The 20,539-nt window shown below is 42.5% G+C and overlaps 1 protein-coding gene across 2 annotated transcripts in view; it reads left to right on the plus strand.

The window, feature by feature from the left end:
- The first annotated feature begins 8,035 nt into the window (after positions 1-8,035).
- SERTM1 (serine rich and transmembrane domain containing 1) overlaps positions 8,036-20,539 on the plus strand; it is a 30,438-nt gene continuing 17,934 nt past the window's right edge. The window contains exons 1-2 of one of the 2 annotated variants that reach the window (XR_014236962.1): positions 8,036-12,380; positions 14,200-14,264. The gene's annotated coding sequence lies outside the window, so the exon portion shown is untranslated. The remainder of the gene's footprint in view (positions 12,381-14,199; positions 14,265-20,539) is intronic. The other variant, XM_082365748.1, reaches the window with a different exon arrangement.

Here is a 20,539-nt window from a genome sequence, read left to right on the forward strand (position 1 = left end):
ATGTTAAGATAAGAAGTGGTCCAAGTTCAGATTTCTCCAGGCCGAGAGGTGCTTGAGTCACATGTCTTTAGTGCCCTCCCAGCTCTATTTTAGATATGTCTCTTGTCAATACCAACTCCATTTTGATTTTCCTTTTATACCTGAAATCTCTCAGCAAAAACTGAGTTCAGAGACACAGAAAATTCAGTAGTCAGTGCATACCATGACAAATAATGTGGCACAGAGATTCAAGCCAGTATGAGGAAAAAAAAAAAAAAAGGTATCAAAGACTCACAGGGCCCTCTGAACACCATGTATTCTGCTGACTCTATTCTGCTGAGGTAAGGCATCACAAATTGTATATGAATCCACTTCTGATTCACTGATACTTGTCAATTATCCTGCAAGAGATGGGCTAAGAGCACATAAATGGTCGGCACCCAATTAGGAAAACATATTTCTCTTTTAATTTCATGACTTAGTAACATGTCCTATACTCTAGAAAATTCACCTACATTAATAACAAGGATATGGCAGTCCTCCACTGTAGTCAAGATGGAGTAGGTTGTTTTTAAAAACAAATTAAGGTAACTTCTACCATCTGAATGAAATAAACTTTCATTATTTAAAATAAATCTTTTTCTAATATTCTCCACAAAACTTAAAAAGTCAGAAGACAGTCTCTCCCAAGATAAGAAGTACAACTGCTCAGCCCAATGGGTAAAGGCATTGGTGGTGGGAGATGGGGGTGGGAAGGGGTGGCAAGGGGTGGAGACAGGGAGATAAAAGATCAAGGTTAAAGCTTGTGAGAAGACTCATTGACTTTCTCAGGAGAAACTGGCTATTAGCCAACACCTTAGGACAGCAGTATTCCAAGTATGGGCCATGGACCTCTGAGGGTCCCTGAAGCCACTTGCAGAATATTTGAAAATTCAAAACTATTTTCATAATAATACTAAGACATTATTTGCCTTTTTTCATTGCGTTGTTTTGCATCAATGGTACAGAAGCAACGATGGGTAAAACTGTTGGTGGCTGAACACAAATCAAGGCAGTGGCCCCAAACTGTACCAGTATCATGTACTAGTTTAATGTGAAATCAGTGTGCTACCATAATGTACATTGTACTTCACTGCCACTTACTGGTAGGAGAAAAAAAAAAAAAACAAACCAGAGAAGAGTTTCACCTTACAATGACTGTTATGAAGCAATATAAATTATTAACTTTATTAAATGTAGGCCCTTGGATGTATATCATTTTTTATACTCTGTTTGATGAAATGGGAAGTATGCAAAAAGTACCTCTACTACATACCGAAGTATGATGGTTGTCTCAAAAAGAAGCACTTAGATGGTTGTTCGAGTTGTGAGCTAAACTAGCCACTTTTTTCACAGAATACCATTTTTTACTTGAATTGGTAGAGAATCATGTTTATTTAGACTTGGGTATTTGGCAGACATTTTCTCAACAATGAACCAGTGAGACTATCACTTCAAGGAAAACAACTGACAGTTTTGTTGCCAAGGATAAAATTCAAGCTTTGCAGTGAAAATTAGAATTTTAGAAAAATTGTATCTGCCAGTGTAAGCTTGGCAGCTTTCCAATGCTCAAAGAATTTTCTGATGATTAGTAACATTAACAAATATAACATTTTACATTGTGTAATGAAATATGTCAACATTTGAAAGAGCTGCGTAATTCAGTGAATCAATATTCCAAATGACCAATGCATCATGTTACAAAATGCATCATATTATAAAATATATGGGTAAAATATCAATTTAAAGTACAAAATAAACCAATAAATTTTAGTGTAACAGAATTTGAAAAGTTCATGGATATGGTTTCAGATTCCATAATGCAACTCACTTTTCAGAAACCAGCATTTGGTGTCACATCTAAGAATAGCCACAAACTATCTGAAAAGGTTATTAAAATACTCCATTTTCCAAGTATATATGTGGGATTTCTTAAAACATATCAACCAAAACAAGACATCACAACAACTTGGTAGTAGCTTTAAAATATGTCCATAGATTCTCTGACAATCCTCCCCTCAACAGGTGAATTCTGAGGGTCAGACCTTTTTTATTGAAATATAGTTGATTTGCAATGTTGTATTAGTGTCAGGTGTACAACAAAGTGATTCGGTTATACATGTATGTACATCTATTCTTTTTCAGATTCTTTTCCCTTATAGGTTATTACAAAATATTGAGTATAGTTCTCTGTGCTATGCAGTAGGTCCTTGTTGGTTATCTATTTCATATATAGTAGTGTGTATATGTTAATCCCAAACTCCTAATTTATCCCTCCCCGCCCTTTCTCCTTTGATAACCATAAGTTTGTTTTCTATGACTGTGGGTCTATTTCTGTTTTGTATGTAAGTTCATTTGTATCATTTTTTTTAGATTCTACATATAAGTGATATCATATGATAATATGTCTCTGTCTGGCTTACTTCACTTAGTATGATAATCTCTAGGTATATCCATGTTGCTGCAAATGGCATCACTTCATTCTTTTTTATGGCTAAGTAATATCCCATTGTATATATATACCACATCTTCTTTACCCATTCCTCTGTCAATGAACATTTAGGTTGCTTCCATGTCTTGGCTACTCTAAGTAGTGCTGCAATGAACATTGCGGTGGTGGGGGGTGGTACATGCATCTTTTTTTTCTTATTTGGCTGAGTTGGGTCTTAGTTGTGGCATGCAGGATCTTTCATTGCAGTGTGTGGGCTTCTCTCTAGTTGTGGCACGTGGGCTCTTTAGTTGTGGCACGCGGGCTCCAGAGCGCACAGGCTCAGTAGTTGCGGCACGCGGGCTCAGTTGCCCCATGGCATGTGGGAACTTAGTTCCCCGACCAGGGATCGAACTTTCATCCCTTGCATTGGAAGGCGTATTCTTTACCACTGGACCACCATGGAAGTCCCACAGGTATCTTTTTGAATTATGGTTTTCTCCATATATATGCCCAGGAGCGGGAGTGCTAGGTCATACGGTGGCTCAATTTTTAGTTTTTTAAGGAACCTCCATAGAGTTCTCCAGAGTGGCTGTAACAATTTACATTCCCACCAACAGTGTAAGAGCGTTCCTTTTTCTCCTCACTGTCCCCAGCATTTATTATTTGTAGACTTTTTGATGACGGCCATTCTGATTGATGTGAGGTGATACCTCATTGTAGTTTTGATTTGCATGTCTCTAATAATTAGCGATGTTGAGTATCTTTTCATGTGCTTTTTGGCCTTCTGTATTTCTTCTTTTCTGAGGATCAGACTTAATGACTCATTTCTAGCAAACAGAATGTAACAAAAGTGACAATGTGTGACTTACAATAGTTCATAAAGGCATTGTGGTTTTCTCCTTGCTCTCTCTCAGAAAACCTGGGGGAGGCCAGCTGCCATGCTGTGAGGACTCCAAAAGATTTGAGAATCTTAGCCTACAGTGACAGGTCAAAGGATCAAGCCAAACGTCTGCATCTTGACAATGTGAGGCAAATATTCCCTTTAGGTAACTTTGAGATTCAGCGACTGCCCAATAGAGCATCAGTCTTCTTGTGGATCATGGATCATATATTATACCAGGATTTGGGTAAATCCAGCCCACCGTCTGCTTTTATAAATAAAGATTTATTGGAACACAGCCAGGCCTATCTGTTTACATATGGTCTATGGCTGCTTAGCAGAGGTGAAGTTGTCACAAAAACTCTACAGCATACAACCTGAAAAGCTTAAAATAGGTACTATTTGGCCATTTACAGAATAAGTTTGCTTACATTGATGTGCTTTGATTTGCTCTGTTTGTGCAGTTTGTGCTCATTTTTTCCCAATGAAATTTCAAGGTATGGCTTTTTCTAGGGATCAGAAACTTTCTCCTCTCTCCCTCTTATCCTTGTCTAACCAACACCACAGATGAGTAACTGATTCAATGCCAGAGGGTGGTTGGTTAATATTCCAAATGCCATTACACCGAGGGTTAGTTTTCAATTTATAAATTTTGAGGGTATACAAACATTCAGTCTATAGCAGTAATCAAGGAATTTTAATACCATATAAATTTGTTTCCCACCATCATTCATTTAAAAATACATAAAAGTGCTTTTTAAATTGACAGTTTACATCTTCCTTTCTATTTGAACCTGTACTTCCAGTCTATGTATCCTCCCTGGCAACTAAATTTTATATTGTATTTTTGTACTCACAAGTTTTGTATTCATCACCTTCATTTCTCTGCAACAAATATATAGAGTTGACCCCTTGAACAACATGGGATTGAACTGCTCAGGTCCACTTACACACAGATTTTTTCAATAGTAAATATGACAGTACTACAGGTTCTGGGGTTGGTAGAATCCCAGGATGTGGAACTGCAGATATGCAGAAACAGTGGATAAGGAGGGCCAACTATAAGTTAAACTCAAACGTTTGACAGTGCGGAGGGAGGGTGCCCCTAACCCTCCCATTGTTCAAGGGTCAACTGTCTATAAACTGAAGTTTTAATATAAGTTTACATTTTCTGTGAGCATAAGGCTCTAAGTGTTAAAAATTTTCTTCGAGATCAATTACTATTATAATTATTATCAATTTACAATTGACAAAAATTTTCATATATTAAAGCTTTTTACCAAAACATAAATTTATTTTAAAATTTTATAAATATTAAACATAAAAACTAATATTTTATTGAAAGTTCTTCTCTTAATAAAGTAAAGGAGGACACTTTTTTCTAATTATTTCATCCATAGGTGAATTTACTTGTTTCTAGATTAAATTATATCAAATATAGGCCATCGATTATATTATTATTTTCCACAGTAAGATTTGGGATCAGTGAGGTATATGCCTTTCTCATGTGTAGTAGGAGTAGGGGTATTAGAAATGCCTGTGAGTTCTCAGGGGGATCAATTTAAGAAAAATAATCAATATGAAGTTGAAGTTTTCCTTAAAACTATCATTTGCACAAGTTCTCTCTTGGAAAGCCTTCCTGTACCTTATGGGAACCGAGTTTGAAGCTCACTGAAGTGAGGACCCGTGAAATCTCAGAGGGGTAAGGAGAGAAGTGAGGACAAGAGTGAATGATGGGGCTTCCCTGGTGGCACAGTGGTTGAGAATCTGCCTGCCAATGCAGGGGACACGGGTTCGAGCCCTGGTCTGGGAAGATCCCACATGCCGCGGAGCGGCTGGGCCCGTGAGCCACAACTACTGAGCCTGCGCGTCTGGAGCCTGTGCTCCGCAACAAGAGAGGCCGCGACAGTGAGAGGCCCGCACACCGCGATGAAGAGTGGCCCCCGCTCGCAGCAGCTAGAGAAAGCCCTCGCACAGAAACGAAGACCCAACACAGCCAAAAATAAATAAATAAATTAATTAATTAAAAAAAAAAAAGAGTGAATGATGAACAATCACAAGAGGTAGTGACAATAACTGAAAAGGAAAGAAAAGAACAGAAAAAGGAACAGTAATAAATTAAAAAACAGGATGTCATCAGATTTAGCTCATACTTACTCAAGTACCAGAATTCAAAAATCATGTGGCTCTAAGAGGACGTTAAGAAATTTAAGAAATGTATACTGCCTATTTTTAGGGAAATATGGGCTCCCTTCTCCTCCTCCTTCCCCCAAATATGGTATATGCATAGAGGAAAAATAAATCACATTCTGTGGGAAAAAAAAAAAAAAAAAGAGTGGATGATCAATTGTGAAAAGCTGTAGGGCCACTGGTTTGGAGAATTGGTTAAGTGGAAGTTCATGGTGAAGTAGGAAAAGGAAAACCAAGAGAAAGACAGCAAGAGAATGGGAAATAAAATTTGTTTTAAGAAAAAAAGGAGAGAAAACAAGAAAGGCAAGATGGGAGTGTTTGCACACTGTTATGGGGGGACACAGGGGGAAGTACCAGGACCACAGCATGTCCAGCAAGGTCTGTTTTCTCAGACATCTTCATGATGACCATCTATTCCAGCTCAAGTCTATCTTGTTCACGACTGTGGACAAGTTCCTGGCACACGGGAGGCGCTCAAAAAAGATGTGTTGACTAATGGAACGTATTTATGAAATTTAGACTGCAAGGCACTATTCAGGGAAAGCTTTCTCTACCTATCTGCCTTGACTATCAATGTAAGAAGTGAAAATACAATTACTATATTTATAGTTTTGGAGCAACTCTTCCCGATTTTTGTAACATGTACTTTGTATAGCAATAACTTCTGGGGGTTTTCTAAAAGATATTTTTAACATATGAAAATTATAGCCCACTCTGCAATAGTAGCCCTATTGGGTCTGCTGTTCTTCACTCCCCTTCCCCTGCAGGGTTTGTGGAAATCTCATGCTTTCCTATTCTGCACACATAATACTCTGCTCATATTTATTGTGCTGAAAGAATCAGATCCAATTCTGTTTTCTTCTCTTTTTGACTTTAGAGCACATTTGCTCAAGATGCATATTTTCCCAGGCTGCTGATTGCTGATTTGTTTTCACCTGGATGTCTGGGGAGGTGGTGCCCATACACCAACTCTCCGCCTGACAGTCAACACCACTCACAGCCACTGCTCACATCACTCACACCACTGTTGATGAGGATTCCTCCGAGCAAAGCCACAAAATAAGGCAAAGAATAGAGCAGATGTGTTTGGCTCAGAACCATTTCAGTAACGATTTTCTATTTTCTTGCAGATGATCAACTCTAGTATTGTTAAACTATTATACTTCTGGGTTTTTAACTGTTTTTCCACAAGAGCAAGTATATTTTCATCACCTGAAGGCTCATGCCTAAGTAGATTTTCCCAACAGTATTTGAGGGTTGGACTCAGGCATGGAGAGCAAAGCTATTGTCAGACACTGGGAATTCCCAGTGACAGACACTATGGGATAGAATTCAGCCCAAATATTTCAAACCCCTTTAGCTCCCTGCCTTCACCTTCCCTCCCAACCCTATTTCTTGCTAATTCTTTCAAAATTAGCTTTTCTATCCTAACAGCCCAAGTTGCCCTTTTGCTGTTATGAAATTACAAACCGCGTCAAGGCAAGCCCATCTCTGAGAAGTACCTCAGAGGCACATCATGAACTGCAAAGCTCCCACGGAGCAATCTGAAATGATGAATATCCTTTTCAAACATCCTTTTCAAAATTGCACATGGACTTCAGCCAGTCACAAGACAGAGATGTGGAGGATGCGTTCAACTCCCCATCTGCTTTTCACATTGCTCAGCACTGATTTATAACCCACAGTAAGTCACTTGGCCACACAAACATAGCTGATGGGCAAACGCAGCCCCCAGCATCTAAGAAAGAAAAGATGGGTCCCTAGCATTAATATTTTTCTCCTACCTGCACCCTGATGTGACTCACTGCTACTCCGAGAAGAGTTCTACCCACTAGTCTCAGAAGAAGAAAAACACCAAACCCTGAGGTACATTTTAGACTTTGAGAAAATAAATAAAGCTCTGTAGGGATAACTTCAGACTTCTGCTTCCATTAAAGCAGCTTCAGTGCATCTTCTCTCCCTTCAAACACAGCAGCATGCGTAAATTCGTTCCTTCCTGTGTCAAGCCTCATTAACAGAATCACTTTTTTTTTTCTAGAATGTGTACCATTTACTGGCTAGGTGAGACACATAGATATTTCCTTTTGCACAAGCCATGAGAGGGCACTGTATGTTGCAGGAGATAAAGTGAAGCCTGCGGCAATGAATGCAAGTAACCCCAAGGCACGACTAATGTAATTTCTGAGCAGAATCTCAAAGCGGGCAGACAAGACGACCATCTTACTCTCCACTTTAGCCCAGCCCCACCTCCTGTAGGAGCTGAAGGGTAACAGAAATTATGCAAGGTCGTACTCCGGGGCCGCAGAAGGCAGATGGTGAAGTGAGAATGTTTGCTGCCATTTTGGCCGCACTGCCCCCGGCACTCTTCACACTGGCTGCCCACCAGGACATTCCCTCGTGGGAATGTTCCATTAGACAGTCCCTTAGAATGTCCCTGGGACCTCTCACCGCCATTTTCTATTATCTATTCCCCACCCTCCCCGCCCTTGTGTCTGATTTGTCTGCCCTATAACCAGCTCATCTCCTAAGTATCAGACCTCTAAGAGTTCAAATTTAAGAACGAACTCATTTAATCTGCTCAGGTGCTAATGGCTAATGCAGAGAAAAACACCTCTGGCTCATCTTTCCCTCCAGGGAATAGAGTACATTTTAAACAGGGACTTCTTATAAACCATTATTTTCCAGCCCAGAGGAAGGGTTCTGCTGCTGGGAAACTTCCAGGAAGATAGGAAAAGAAAGGACATCTTTGGAGAGGCAGGTCAGTGACTTCTGAGATATACTATTTGACAGCTGTTTCCTGTGTCCTGGTCATAGCATCACTGTAATCTTTGGGACCCTTTGGTCATATGGAATAGTCTTATCCTGGTTACCTCAAATAATAGGCAAGTTATTGTAAGGATATACATTGAAATGAGAACCTGGAATTTCAAGGGAACCCAAGAATAGCTATGGCTAATTAGTTTCACAGAAATGGAAATGCAGTTTGGAAAATGGAAAATAGTTCCAATTCAAGGAAAATCTAGAGCTTGGAGAGCAGGGGCTCATCCATTCCCTCACCATCATGGGGACTTAATGCCTCTGGCTTCTGCTTCCTTGCAGCTGTCAGCCAACCACCTCTTCCTCTCCTCTGCATGTGCTTTGACATCTGCTAGATCACAACTTTTGCTTATTCATAACTCCTGCTTACTCACAATTTCAGCCTACACATAGCCCCTGGGCGTGTGCTTTTAGCTTCTGTTCTGGATTCTAACTGACCCACTCACATATTTCCAGTTTGAATATCCTAGAAGGAGAAGTTACCCGGATCAGTTTATTAGCATTGTGCTGGTTGAGGTAGAGCCTTAGTACCAGGCCTCAGCCAAAGCACTCTTATTTGCTAAGAATCAGTTTGGCTGGTTTAAGGGAAAAAAAATTTATTGAAAGGATATTGGATTTTCAGAGAGAGGCTCAGAAAATGAACAGAAACAAAGGGAGGCTGAGAAGCCAGAATCACAGCCAAATCATACCTCCAAATTAGCTGAGAGCAGACACTACTGCCATCACTGAACAGGAGGAGATGTAACTTGTAACTGACACCTGGGCACTGGAAACCAGATCTCACTGCTTGTCCCCCTGCCCTTGCTGGCCCTGGAAACTGGACATTGTTGCAATCACTGCCAGAAAGAGCCCTCCTCATCTCAGTTCCCTGTGTGACCAAGTCCCAATTCCAGGTCTAAGGAAGGTATATTTGATTGGCCAAGTCTAGGTCACATACTCTCACCCCAGCTGCATGGGGGTTGGGTGGTGATGGGAGAGCAGGAAGGAGTATACGGCCTTTCAGGCTTCATCAGTGGGAGATGGGCTCTGCCTCTCACCGAGTCTCAAACAGTGGCTAGATGATGGGCACCTAAGAAAAAAATGTGGACACCCATCACACGAAGCAGAGTAAGTGAGCTCTGCTCAGGGGAGCAGACAGCGCTCTTCACTCAGCAGGGGGCTGTGGGCAAGGAGGGCCTTTTGACTGGCCAGTGCAAGACAATCTCATGACCAAAAGAGCACAGGGAATTCTTTCATGTGCACTGTTTGAAGCCTCACAAGGCACACTTATATTCAAAGTAGGTGTTTATAGGTCTGTCTGCCTGGTTGGTCTGTAAGCATTTTAGGGCAGAGACTCTGTCTTCTTTATTTTTATCTCCCTAGTGCCCGGGGCACTGCCTGGCATATAGCAGATGCTCCAAAAATGTCTGACGAATTTAATAAGACTGTGGTCCAGGAATTTTTCCATAGCATTAGATAACACAAATTTCTCCATGCTTTTGGGAAGACCATGATTTAAACAAGCAAATAAACAAGAAGGACTATCGAAACATCATGAAAAGGAAAAAGAAGTAAGAATTTTTATGACCCACGCTCTCCTCCGAGTTATCAGTTCCTTCACAGGGCATAGATCTCTGAAATTGTGGCAGATGGAAAGTGGGAACTGCTTGAAAAAAGAGACATGGAGGCATGAGAGAGAGGATGGAGTTTGGGAAGGAATCATTAAAAGGGGGGCAGAGATGAAGGAATCAAGGAAAGGAAGCAGAGAGTTAGTCCAGGGAGTATTAGAAACAGAATGTAAGTTTCCTGATAACCTAGAAGGAAATTAGAGAACAGACAAAGTAATTCTGAATGCTGCTTTCATGGCAGCAAGGAAGAAAAGATGGATGGAGCTAATACTTTTAAGCACTTATTATATGCAAGACAATTGCTAGGAATGGTGTGTGTGTGTGGTGTGTGTGTTTAACTCTCACAACAACCTAATAATGTGGACACTTATTTCCATTTTATAGATAAGGAAAATGAGGCTTAGAGAAGTTAAGTGATTGGCTTAAGTCACAGAGATAATAAATGACAGCATCAGAATTTAATGACTCTCCATCTGATTCCAAATTCCACACTTTTTTGTTTCACCAATCCATCTCTCTCTGAATAAGACAGAAAAGGGTTGGGGGAAAGATGGGATGACCATGCTTGCTAGAAGCTTGGAACTATGTCTCTAAACTGTGCCTGCAAACTCCCAGGACCTTGAGTGGTGCCTGACCTACTTTTGAAGACTTTCTATGGAAGCAAATTTGACAATTAAAATTTTTTAGATCATTTGTACATGAAATTTAAAAAAATAAAGACACGGGAAGCTTTGCCTCCCTATCAATTTTGAAATCGCTTGTGGTAATTTGTTACAGCAGCCCTAAGAAACCAAATTCAGGACATACCAAGAAAACCCTTAGAGATTATTTATTTATTACTTACTTCGTATTGAAATGCAATTGGTATATAGCAAAGTAATGATTTCATGGAAATTACTGCTTATGATGAGCCTAAGTAAAAATCTAAGTACCTAACAGAGCAGGTGGTAGATGGATATAATAAAATTCATGAAAGTGGCATGTGAACGGGTAAAGTTTAGGGTACAAATGCAAGTGTGCTGGGAGAGAAGCGGGTCTCAGAATCTGCCCTTTGGACAATGCAGCTCATTCCAGCATCCTGCATTTTAGATCCTATATAGAAAGATTCATATAGAAAAGGTTGACACACAGACAATTCTCCTGGAGAAGGAAAGGGCAGAGATAGAGCCTTTGCTCACTTACCAAAGGAGCCTCAGAGTTAAGCCCGCCACCCCCATCCATCTCTACCTGGAGAACCACCAAACATGGGCACAGCTACCATGATCCCAGGAGCTGGGCACTGGTAGGTGGCAGTATTTGTGCAAATTTATATGGTCCCTGAGACTTGAGCAGCATTTTTTAATACTGATTTGTACGATTTGCTTTCCTGGCCACAGGGGGATGACGTCAGGGTGAATGCAGCAGGACAGGCAGGCAGGGACAGGCAGGGACTGGAGGAGAAGGTGGCCACACCAACACTTCCCAGGGCTCAGCCCTTCGCAGGCCACAGAGCCACCTGGACTGTTGACTGTCAAAGCGCAAGAGACCTCAGATATCAAATAATCCAAGCCTCTCACTTTCCGGTTGAAAAACAGGAATCCAGAATCGCTGGATTCCTGGTTTTCAGAATCGCTGGGTGAAGGTCACAGGGCTGACTAGTAACCGGAGTTAGTCATATCAGTTAAAGGCTCCCTTTCCAGAGTTCTTTTAAGATGTATGACTCTCTCTAAGCCAGTGACCCAACAGAGAGTTTTATGATTGCCTGTCTCCCTGGCAGTGAGAGGAACTGCAATCCTACTCAGCTCATCTGATGCTCAGGCAGAGGATTCAGAGGGGAAGGAAGAGAAACGCCGAAGGAGAGACGTCTGAGGCGCGGCCCACAGGACCGGGCGAGGGCCCCAGACAGCTCAGAGCTGGGCTTGCGGTGATGCACCTGGACTCGTGGTTTGGACGGGGTGCTGCGCGGACTCATAAATGATAAGAGAAGAAACTTGGCAGGGAGTAGATGCTTTTGCCTTTAGACAGAGGTCCTTGAGTCTCCAAGGAAACTGCGTCCCCTCCCTCAGTACACACGCGCGCACAAAAGTTGGGGGCACCACACCTGCCTCCCCAGATGGGGCTCCCTGCGCAAACGCCTCCTCCTCCTCCAGGATTTTCCAACGCCGGCGCAAGCTCCTCCCTCGCCCGAGCGGGGCTCCAGTCCTAGCCCCAAGCGCCCGCCCGAGCGGCGGCTGGGGGGCGGCGGGGAGTGGGTCCCGCTCGCCGTCATTGGCTGTGCGGCTGGGGGCGGAAGGAAGACTTCGGCTGCGCCCGCCGCCCCAGTGAGCCCCACATTCCCGCGGACAGCTTCGCGGGCGCGGATCGGCGGGACCCGGGCGCCCGCGAGGAGGTCGGCGCAGCCCGGTCCCACCCCGAGCGCGGGAGCCGGCGGAGCAGATCAGCGCGTCCCTATCGGCAGGTCAGTGAGGGGCTCCCGACGCCGCCCGTGAGCAGTCGCAGGGGAGTGGGCGCCAGGGACGCCCCGGAAGGGGGCTCGCCCTCTGCCACGGGCGCCCTCTCTCCCCCCCTGGGGCGGCCTCGGGTCGCGGAGGCTCCGCTCCCTCCTGAGCCGCCTCGCAAACTCTCCCCGGCTCTCAGCGGTTTGGCTCCTTGCTCTGGACACCCCCGAATCTGTCCCCTTCGTGCCGGCTACGTCCTTACTGCCGGCTAGCAGCCTCCGCTGCCCGGCTCTCCCTGTTCTCAGGGTGACTTCATGGGGCTACAGTAGGACGCAATGTCCTTGGTCCCGGGATGACCCGCTTCTGTCCCGGACGCAGGGAGCCGGGGAGGTCTGCCCTCGCGTCTGCCGCTGCAGAGGTTGATTGATTTCCCTGTGCAAGTGCAGATAGTTCTGCACTTTGCGGAGCGTGTCTCTAGGTGCATTCTGATTATTCCTGCCTTTGTGGTGTGTGCGGTCACGCTTGTGTTTGGCGCCTACCTGGATTTCTGGGGTCACCCTTCCCTTCCTGGGGACTCGCTGCGCACACACTGACAGCCGCTTTGTACCTTACCTTGCTCGCGTGAGTCTTTTCACCTGTCTCCGGCGGCTCCAAATCCGGTTAAGTTCTACCTGGCGCAGAACATCCTGGCGTTCCCCAGCCGTGGTTTCCCGAGCTCTTGGTTGTAGGAAAACGCACCAGCTACCTTTCCCTTTTCCCTGATCTGATGAGACGCTGGAATCCTGCGTTTTCCTGCCGAGGTTCATGGATCGTGGGCAGATTGTTTGAGTTCTAATTGAGGAGGGAGGTGTGTGATGTGCCGTCCTGCGGGGAGTAGAAGGACCCCTTCATTCACAGGAACATCCTGTTGAGTACCAGACCAGGTTAGCGGGCTGCACCTGCTCGCTTTCCACCGCCAGACGCCTGGGGCCCCGTTGGTCCCGGGTGGTGTCAGACTCCAGAGACAGGGTCCGTTTCCTATTGTCCTTCGTTTCCTCTGCCCGTTAAATTTCCTTCGGAAAATTCTCTGCTTAAGTATTAAGCACTTGGGTGGTTCTTTGCGGGGGATAATGGGATCCGATGGCTACATGACGTCTCAAAGCCATTGCATTTGGTTCAGTCCAAACTCCAGGTGCAAAGGGCGGGAAATAGGCAGCGATTACCTCCTGGGCAGTCCCAGGCTGACCCGAGGGACCATGCCCCAAGATCTTTCTTCTCAGGTGCTTTTCACTTTAGATTTTTCAGATTCATTGTCAGACAATTGCCTATCAACGGGAGAAGAGTCAAGATAAGCAATACTCTTCTTCAAAGGTTTACCTCATAATGCAGTCTTGCAGCCCAACGCATCCTTAAAAAAAAGGGGAAAAAAAGCAGTATTTAGCCTGTGTTTTAGCTTATTCGTGATCTAGCTCCTAGACATGCTTAAATATATTTTGTGACTAAACTGCTTTATTTTGCTAAGTATAAAGGCATTTTGCCCCACTCTCACCCCCCGCCACTTACACCCTTTATAATCAGCACGTAGCTCATAGGTAACGTGAATGGGCTCTTGAAGCGTGTGTTAGTGAGACTGTCTCGCATTGACACCACCCCACAGAGCACGTCCCAGTCACCTTCAAATGCTGGGCATTGTGGGGATGGGGAACCATTTGCCAACCTCAGAAGAATTCTGGGAATAATGAGTTCCAGAAAATGGGTGGGGTATTCCATTTTTGTGTTTGTGTTTGAAGTTTATTATTTATTTGGCTTATTTTTTTAATTTTTTTATTTTTTTTACTATTTTTGATTCCTCTACATAAGGCAAAGTGCTTGAAGAGCTCACCACACGCACATTTACGGTTCTCATTAAAGAAGCCTCACGTAAGGTAAGATCCATTCTGTTCTCCCTGCTGTTGGTTAGTTCAATTCAACAGATTTTACTGGATGTCTGTGATGTAAAGAGATAAATAACGGTATGCTGGTGTGTGGCTTCAAATCTATCAGAAGGTTTATTTGCAGGCTTCCTGAGTTTCTTTTTTATTTTTATTTTTTAATGAGGGCAGATGAAGGATGACAGAGCTGATTGGTGAGAATGATTAATCACACTAATCATTAAGTAAACTTGGAGTCATACATTTTTTCTAAGAATGAAAGATTAAGCCATCACAGGCAAAATTCTCTGATTTGGCCTCTACTCTAGATCAAGTCTCAGCCCATTTGATAATATTTCTTCTCTGGGCTTACTCTTCTCTCTGTGCTTGTAAAGTCTGTAGAATTTATATTTAACTGTTTTATATTTAAATATTTTTTTAAGATTTACTTAGTTATTAGGGAAAAGCAAAAAGTAAAATTATGGCTGAATTTTTGTATTTTGCTCATTTGGGTTTTTTAAATAGTAATTTAAGAACCTGGAAAATTATGAAAAGCCTTTGACATCAGGCACTGGTGTAGGTCCCACTTGCCTGGCTCCTGACACCCATGAACCATTCAGTAAACATTTGTTAAATGAAACTAGAAGCCAAAAAGTAGTGTGGCAGAAGAATTTTCTTCAAATAGATATATACGGAACATATTGTATACTTACATTACTACATTAATACAAAGCATCACAGACTTAACTTTTATAGACTATTTCATTATTGTTCATATTGACAACTAAAAAAACAATAAAGCCTTCAAGTTAGTTAATGGAATTAGGGAACCCAACATAGAGGAAGCTCAAATTAAGTGCCTGAGTTGGCAGGATCCCTTTTAGCTAACAGATGTACCTACAGAAATCAAGCCAGAGGCTTAGATTCAGTAGCCCATGATACCACATGTGGACTAGCCTTCGACGCAGAACTGGAAAGTCCATCTGTGCATCCACTGGACTTTGCAGGTCCAGGGTAGCAGGCTACCGAGCCACATTCTAGGGCCTCGTCACCTATGATTCTGATTTGTGGCAGATGTCTCTGTGGGAGAGAGCGCTCTGAGATGCTCAGTCGCGTGACACAAAACGCCTTCTTCAAGAGTTCCTTATGAATAGAATCCGTGCTCGCACTTGCATTACCAGGAAATAGTTATTATTTAGTCTACACTAAGTTTTGGAAACAACAACCACAAAAAAATGGAGATTCTGAGTAGTCAAGTAGCCATATACAATTTAACAGTATCTCTAAACACGACATGGCACAATCCAGCCAGAACAGTGTCAATATTTCAATCCTCTGAATTCATATCAGGAACAGGATAGACTGTCATTAATATTTCCTGAGTTCTTAACTTTTAAATTATTATTTATTAAGTTGTATTAAGATGGGAGATCAGTCGGTCCAGACTTATGATTTGTATTATGCGCTTGAACGTTGATGCTGATGCTGTTACAGGCAACAGTGAACAGGTCTGGAAATTGTTAGCCTATAACAGTTGTTAAAAAGCGTGACTTAAGAAGGTAACAGCCTTGAATACAATTTTTGATGGGAAACAAAAGCATAGGTGGCTGTAAGAACCTGTTTCGGACTCAGAAAGACAGGAAGATGACTTAACCATAGTTAGAATACTAAAGTAATTCATTCAGGGAACATTTAACATATAGATTCCCTGCCCAGGGGTAGCCAAGACAGCAGCCTTCCTGATTCATTTGTCACGGTAGTCTAGTACTGATCAACAGTGCCTGGCTATCTGTCAACTGTTGCCAATTAAGCTGGTTTGGTTCTTACTCGCTTTCAATTTTCCTATGACCAGGATTATAGCAAAAGGATTTATCTTCTCATTTCTTAAATAGAACATTCAGAACATGCTGTAAAATGCAACTGTAACAGAAAGTGCAGTCAAGTCCTATTGGGCAGGTTGACTTACTGGCCTCAGCCTGAGAGTCTTAAACTTTGAAATAAAAGGTACATATGAATCATTTCAAAGGCTTGTGTTAAGTGTATACATTACAAAAAAAGAAGGAAGAGGAGGAAGAGAAAGAGTTCTGGGTTCAAAAATCAGTTATGTTTTCACTGCATAAGCTATAATTAAATTTTATTTCTATTTCTTCATGAAAATACCCATATTGTTTTTCTGATTAAAATTCAATTCATATTCTTTGTACCAACATTCAAATACAGACATACACAAAACAGAATATGAACATACCCATAATATCACCCGCTAACAAATCATATGTTAACAGCTTGGTGCATAACCTCTTCTTTCCTTTAGTTTAGTTTAGTCTGGTTTGGTTTGGTTTTGCATGCCTCTAAAATTGTGGATGCATGTGTAGTAGCAGTGGCCGTGCTAGTAGTTTTTTTTTTTTTTACAAAAACAGAATCATACTATGCACGAGTCTGAAGCTTACTTTTTGACTCTGCCATACATCTTTCCGTGCTAGAACATATAATCCTTTTGATTACACCAGAATCCTCCATTTGTATGACTCTTCCATCATTCATTTAACGAATCCTTGACTCATGGTCATCTTGGTAGCTCCAATGTTTAGCTACAGTGTACATCTTTGTGCATGTGCATCTTAAATTTGTCTGATTTTTTTCCCATAGGGTAAATTATCAGAATTCATTATTTATATTATTAGCCTATATGCCATATATTTTTGGGTAAAAAAGGAAGCACTCAATAATTCATCCAACAAGTAGTAGATATTCCCCACTGTGACCCAGAGTGTCTTCTATATGCCCAACATATTTTTTGCACTTAAAAAACAATTTTTATTGCTATTTAACATTCATAGAGAAAACATACAAGTCATAAGTACATAATTTATGATTTATGTGTTCAACTTGAACACACTCATATAAATGGAATCCAGGTCAAAAAATAAAATATTTACCAATCCCCTCCTTTGTGCTTTTCACGTGCCTTGGCAACCAACTGATTATTCTAACAATTACTCATGAGAACGTCCTTCGTGAGTTTGTTGACCTTGATTTTCATAGTTGAGTGCTAAATTATGGGAACTATGCCTTTAAGATTGACAGTGGAATATTGACTGATGCTTCTCAGACCTTCAAGGACTCCTTGTCAGCAAAATTGGCCTGGTTCAGCTGAACTAGTTTCCAAGATCCTTCATTCTGTCCTCTTGTCACTTTATCATCCCTAGCAATTTTGGTCTTATATTTATCCATTTGATCCTGCTTGGCTCATATTTGGATTGATATGATAAATTAAACTTTGGATAACAAAAGAAACTGAGTAACTTGTTTTTCATTTGATTTCCTCTTGTTGGCCACCCAGCTCAGATGAGTATGGATGGATTTAGAGTTGGAAAAGGAATCCTGGGCTCTCAGTTTGTGGTTTCTGTCTCCAGCTGTCTCCTTCTGCCGTCCTTTGTCTTAAGGAGTACAAATAATGACCTTCAAAATTTACTTAACTTTTGGAGACCTCAGTTTCTTGATTTTTAAGGACTTCCAGCTCCTCGATTCTATGAAAAACGTTTTCCTTTAATGTTGTGGTTGTTGTTTCTTGTTTGGTTTTTGTTTTGGTATTGTTAGATTTGTTTTTTCATAGAGGAAAGTTAATATTGAGTGACCGTAAGGAGAGACGGAATGAGTTAGATACATGAAAAGTGTTTTGAGTTAGTTCCACAATGAATGAGAAGAGAAAATATTTGCTTCTTTTCTGCCCACGTGTTTTCATTCCTCGTACTATTCTTCTAAGAAGCTGAGGTCTGGATCAGTTTCCTAGCACGATACTGCTGATACTGATCCCTCTCAGGCTGAGCACAGCAGTGAGCACAATACTGATCCCTGCTCACATCACCATGGCTATGATCTAGATGAAGTGCTACTCAAAGTACAGTTCACGCACCAGTGCCAGCCCTTGAATTGTTAATTACTCATTCACCATGAGAGATGGAACCTGAGTCAGAATATACATCAAGTAAGGTACTAAGAACACTTTTTAGTTTAGATGACTTTTTTGTTAGTAAGACCTTCTTGATGAAGGAAGCAGTGCTTTGCAAGTTCCTCTTCTCACAAGGACTCGTAACCCATATAATTCCTGAGGGAGCCAAGTGGCTACTCTGAGTGGCATTGATCTCTAATGTGGGACTTTGTAGTTAAATTGAGAAATTTATAAAAATGTAAACATTTTCTCCTTCTGTACTGATTTTCTATTGAAATTGGGGGTTTTTTGAGGGGAGGTTGTGTTTATCCTTGAGATAGAGTGACTAACAGCACCATGGTACATGATGTTGCTGAATGCAGTAAATTATAATACCCTTCCCTACAATGATCAGCGTATTGTCCTTGACTCTTTTTATCTCCACAGACGAGCACAGGGACAAAGGTTGTGATTATAAGGGACTTGGTAATTTTCAAAGGATGGGATTATCATAGAATTTAACTTAACACTTTAAATAAAAAACAATTCATCTTACTTCCACATCCAGTCACATCTTCACTGACTCACTGTGGTAAACTCCCTTTTGATTTTTATTGTGCTCTTCAGAATACATTCGTTCCAACCACTCAGCTATGTTCATGATAATGTATTTCAGTATTAACAGCAGATTCCTCCATCCTTTCCTCAATTATCCTGGTGGACACTTGACTTAATAAAATCTTTGTTGAATATTGTTGAGAGACACAATCATTTGATAAAAGTATGGTCAGAGTTTCCTCTGGAGCCTGGAACTATTAATTTTATTGCCATAACTAAAATATTTATAAATTTAGTGAGTATTCATAATTTTTCTTTACTATTGAATAATTACCCTTTGACTAATCAATATGAATTAATACAAGATCATGTATTCATTCATTCATTCAATAAATACTATTGTGCAACCAAAAATAGAACAAATAGGGACTACCTCTCCAAGAAGCTTCAAGTTTCTTCATTTCTTTATCCTTTCAATCCTGCAACCATCCAACAAATACTTATTGAGCATCTTTATACCAGAAACTGTGCTGAATCATGGATAGAAAGATGAATCCTTGGAGAGACCTTCAAGATGGAGGAGGAGTAAGATGTGGAGATCACCTTCCTCCCCACAAATACATCAGAAATACATCTACATGTGGAACAACTCCTACAGAACACCTACTGAATGCTGGCAGAAGACCTCAGTCTTCCCAAAAGGCAAAAAACTCCCCACGTACCTGGGTAGGGCAAAAGAAAAAAGAAAAAACAGAGACAAAAGAATAGGGACGGGACCTGCACCTCACGGAGGGAGCTGTGAAGGAGGAAAGGTTTCCACACACTAGGAAGCCCCTTCACTGGCGGAGACTGGGGGTCGTGGGGGAGAAGCATCGGAGCCACGGAGGAGATCGCAGCAACAGGGGTGCAGAGGGCAAAGCGGAGAGATTCCCACACAGAGGATTGGTGCCAACCAGCACTCACCAGCCAGAGAGGCTTGTCTACTCACCTGCCGGGGCAGGCAGGGGCTGGGAGCTGAGGTTCGGGCTTTGGAGGTCAGATCCCAGTAAGAGGACTGGAGTTGGCTGTGTAAACACAGCCTGAAGGGGGCTAGTGCACCACAGCTAGCTGGGAGGGAGGCCGGGAAAAGTCTGGAACTGCCTAAGAGGCAAGAGACCATTGTTTCGGGTGAGCGAGGAGAGGGGATTCAGAGCACCGCCTAAATGAGCTCCAGAGATGGGCGCGAGCCGCGGCTATCAGCGCGGACCCCAGAGATGGGCATGAGACGCTAAGGCTGCTGCTGCAGCCACCAAGAAATCTGTGTGCAAGCACAGGTCACTATCCACACCTCCCCTCCCGGAGTCTGTGCAGCCCGCCACTGCCAGGGTCCCGTGATCCAGGGACAACTTCCCCGGGAGAACGCATGGCGCGCCTCAGGCTGGTGCAACATCATGTCAGCCCCTGCCACTGCAGGCTTGCTCCGAACTCCGTACCTCTCCCTCCCCCCGGCCTGAGTGAGCCAGAGCCCCGAATCAGCTGCTCCTTTAACCCCATCCTGTCTGGGCACAGAACAGACGCCCTCAGGTGACCTACATGCAGAGGCAGGGCCAAATCCAAAGCTGAAACCCAGGAGCTGTGCGAACAAAGAAGAGAAAGGGAAATCTCTCCCAGCAGCCTCAGGAGCAGCGGATTAAATCTCCACAATCAACTTGATGTACCCTGCATCTCTGGAATACCTGAATAGACAACAAATCTTCCCACAATTGAGGCGGTGGACTTTGGGAGCAACTGTAGACTTGGGGTTTGCTTTCTGCACCTACTT

Source organism: Balaenoptera borealis (genome assembly GCF_965194805.1).
Source record: "Balaenoptera borealis genome assembly, chromosome: 18".
Lineage (NCBI taxonomy): Eukaryota > Metazoa > Chordata > Mammalia > Artiodactyla > Balaenopteridae > Balaenoptera > Balaenoptera borealis.